The sequence below is a fragment of the Gavialis gangeticus genome, unplaced genomic scaffold (assembly GCF_001723915.1).
Source record: "Gavialis gangeticus isolate Ggan-Ray unplaced genomic scaffold, GavGan_comp1, whole genome shotgun sequence".
Lineage (NCBI taxonomy): Eukaryota > Metazoa > Chordata > Crocodylia > Gavialidae > Gavialis > Gavialis gangeticus.
In genome coordinates, this window is record NW_017729033.1 from 39,178,910 (window position 1) to 39,183,230 (window position 4,321).

Genomic DNA, 4,321 nt, shown 5'->3' on the forward strand with positions numbered 1-4,321 from the left:
GGGGGGGAAAACCAAAAGAAACCTTCCTCAAAAAATGAAAACTTACTACATCATCTGAAGTGGTGTTTACGTTTCCAACATTTATGGAGGACCTTTTAAATGCCTTTTGCCATCTCTTACTGCTTTCCTTTGAGGTAGTCAGTCTCCCCATTTTGAAGAAGTGATAGGAAGCTTGATCACCATAAGCCTTGACACAGTTAAGTGACTGATGTCATATATTACATAAAATATATTAACTTTTGTGCACAAAAATAAAATTGGGCAGTTGAAAGGACATAGAAAAATCACAATACTATTAAAAGGGAAACATCTGATTCTGACAGAAGATTTGTACTGCAAAATTCCATGATGGTCAGATGCAAAACCTCATGTAAAAAAAAAAATACAAAGAGTACATCAAAATGGATAATGCTAGTGATTAATATAAAGCCAAATCACACAAGATCATTTCAAGATCAATGTAACAAATGCTAATTATTCAGCAGAATAAATCAAGAACAATGTACAAAACAATAGTGCAAGAAGAGCTGCAATCTATTTGTTCTCATCACTTTTGAGATTTTGGTTAAAAACTTTACAGCTGGTGAGAGAGGCTGCTGCAAAACTCAGATTCCACTGGGTGGGCTGATTAAGGCACATCTTTATGGACTTCAAAGGTTGGTTGGCTGCATTCACATCTAATAAATTCTGCTTCTCCAAGACTTTCACTTGTAGCGTGCTGCGGGGAAGGGAAGGAGTTCAAAGAACATTAGTCCATCTTATTTCTAAAGCTGGCAAATATCAACATGAAGAAAGGCATTTTTGTTACATTAAACACATTATTTCTGCAGTAGCCTCTACAGGGATTGGACTCCCTTCATGCGCACACTTAGGCAGATTCTGGGTTTGTCTTGGCTGCAGAGTTAACTTTAGTCATAACTCAAGTCCCGTTGACATGTACAGCTGGTGTTAGCGCAACTTGTCAGCAGCTTCAAAAATCAGCTTGTGTGTTAATTTGCAGTGAGGATGAAGTTGAAAAGTGTTAACTTTGCAGTGAAAAAAGCCTCAGTTCCTGTTCCAAGGAACTTATTAGAAAAGATTATTTCACTTATTGCTAAATTGATCAAGGTTCTCTTTACAACAGCCGCAGTCCGGCTGGATAATGCTCATTTAGAAAAATAAAATCAGGAAAACACAACTTGCACACAGAAAAAGGGCTTTATTTTACTTACTGAAATCAGTAGGGAATATACAGTTTGATGGGAAAAACCTTCTCACCGCCAGGAAAAGCATTATAATTGCATACATTCAAAAGCCAGAAGTGAACTAGTTTGAATTTTGTCTTGATAATTTCTAGAAAATACTTCATTTCAGGTCTTCCTAAACCTGCTCTCTGTCAAAGGGAAATCTTTTGGTTCCCTACTACTCCCTGGTGTTCAAGGGGGGATTCTCAGATGTCCAGGTCTAGTTTCAGTTTCTCAACACTGAGAATAAAAAAAACCACAAGCAAGTCAAGAATTCCAACTTCTGCTTTATGGTGAGAAACGAAATTTGCTGTAAGAAAAAAGGGAAGGAGCCGACTGCTTGTCATCTATAAATACCTACACACACAGACTTGTGATAGTACAGTGCATTTTTAAATTGGCAGGTGAGCATGAGTTCCAAGGGCAAGAAGCTGCAGCCAAGCAAATTCAGACAGGAAAGAAGGTGCGCATCTGCTTAATTTCCATCACCGACACACAAACTCACCTAGACACCATGGCTGGGCCATCACTTAAAGGTACTAAATTAGGACCTAGCTGTCTAACATCTGCTCTAGCTCAGCCACAAAACTTCAACTTCATGAGGAATCATTGGACCAGAACGGCAGCTCCTAACCTTAAAAAAAATCTAGGAATGAGTCTATTTTGAAATGGATCTGAACCTTTCTGTTTGCTGGAGATTAGTGGAATAGCTAAACGCCTGGAGGAAGCCCTTGAACAGCATCTGCCTTTTCAGGGTGATGGCATTGTTTTTCTGCAGAGTAACAGACATAGAAGCTCTGGCTTACACCCACAAGTCCCAACCTCGGGCGGGATGTTTTCCTTCAGTAGAACTTGGGGATGGATCTGCCTTGCTTATACACCCATGTACTCTGGCCCAAAGGGATGACATTTATTTATTCGTGCCTCCAAGTATATGCCTCCATTGCTGCTGCTGCTCCTTGTGGCCTTTTACCTTTCCTTGCATCCCAGTCCCAGGAAGTTCTGTTGTTTGGGAGGGGAGAAAGGTTTCATGCAGGTTTGAACTAAGCAGCACTTGGAAAAGAAAGAACTTAGACCAATGGGCAGCTTACCTGAATTTACAGCCTGGGCACAGGTGGACCTGTGGTCACCGGTGTTGGCAACAGATGACAGATTAGGCTTGTCACTACTCTAACCCACAAGACTGAAATTTGCAGCATTGGGCCTGCCTACACATGCACTTGATCTGACCTAAGTTTACTTTGGTGTAAGCCACTCTGGAGTAAGCACTTTTGGCAGGTGTCTACACATGTGGCAATTAGGGAGAAGATTTACTGTTCTTTGCATCAAGTTTTCTGCATCCCTGCAATAGGCCCCTGCTGCCACCAGATACAGCACAAGGCTCCTGCTGGGTGCTAGCGGAGAGTCCTGGCCCAGGAGACAGCTTTCTCTTGGCCCTGGGTGGAGGTGGGGGGCTGCCTGCTGCTAAGGTGGGGACAAATGTCCCCCTATTCCAGTACCAGGGAGCTCCTGGCCCTGGCTTCCTGATCAGGGGCAGGGGACCTGGAAAGAGTTGCAGGGGAAGGGCAAGTCCTAGCCCCCTCCCCCAATCTGCTGGTGGGGCAGCTAGAAGGTAGCTTGCTGCTCGAACAGTCGATTGGGCACAGGGCTGGAGCCTGTCCCTGACCAGGACAGTTCCCAGCCTGTTGTGCACTGGGAGGAGGCTGGGCAGCTTGTTTCCCACTCAGCTCTGTGAGCCCAGAGCTGGTGGGGAACAGACTGGGGAGCATGTTCCCTGCCCAGCTCCATGAGTGCAAGGCTAAGAGGGGGACAAGCTCCCCAGCCTGTTCCTCCCCCCAGCTCCACACTCATGAAGCTGGACAGGGAACAGGCCCCCCGACCCCCACCAGCAGGGAGCTCTGGGTGCTAGCTCCACAACCACTGGCTGGTGCTGGAAGATCTTTATCTCCCAGCACTGGCTCTGTGACCTCAGGGTCTCCCAGTGCCAGCCCTGTGGCTACAGAGCCAGTGCTAGGAGATAAGTCTCCCTGCCCCTGCTCCCCATCACGATCTTGGAGTAAGGGCTTGAAGCTCCCTGCTGCCGGGGCAGAGGGACATAGTCCCTGCCTGGGTTCCTGTGGCGGAGCCCATCCCGACAGCAGACAGCTCCTGGGGACAGGCAGCTATCTCCTACCCCCTGGTGGACAGCTGACTGAGAACAGATGCCAATGCTACTATGCTACCAATGCTACCATGCTGTTACTAATCTCAAGTAAATTTGCTACTTGCATTTGCAGGTAGCAAATTTACTCGGGATTAAGGAGGTTTACTGTGTAGTAAGCATGTGCACTTGTAGATGCACATGCTTACTTCACATAAACTATGCTAATATGCAGTTAAGTATCTCGTGCAGATGCGCCCGTTATGTAGAAAGAGGGGATTGGAGCAGATTTGAAAGTAGTGGCTTTTCCTTCCCTTGCTGCTCTCCACCAACAGCAATGTCCATGCCCAAGTCTGAAACTCCAGTGTCAGGGATTAAAACTGTATTGTGCACCTGGCCTGTTCAGTGTTACTGGACTATGAGGTAAAATTTCACCTTTCTATAATGATCATTCACACGGTGCAAGAAGATAAGGAGCCTGCTGGACTGCATGAGGCCTGTTTTCAAAGAGGTATAACATTTCCAAACCAAAGTTGTTTTTTAGACTACTACTTACTACTAGTCTGTCCTTTTCCATTTTAAAGAAATTCTTTAGCTTTTCTCCCATCATGTTTATAATGCCTTGTCATAGAAAAACAAGACTGAAAGGGACTTCCTGGATCATGAAGTCCAATCCCCTGCATTTGCAAGCAACTGCTAATCTAAGGACTCCCCATAAGCACCGCCATACATGACTTAACTGTGTTATACAGGTGGAAATGAAAGTGACCATAAAATGGGAATTGCTATTAAGATTGGAAGTCCCCACTGTTACCTCCTAGTTCAAACTTCTAATCCAGCTAAACTCATACCCACCCAAATTCCTGCTCGGGAATATGCACAACTGTTCTAAAGCAGCTTTTCTTTATCAAACTTATTTTCACGTTTCAACACCTGAGAAATGACCAAATTGATTTTG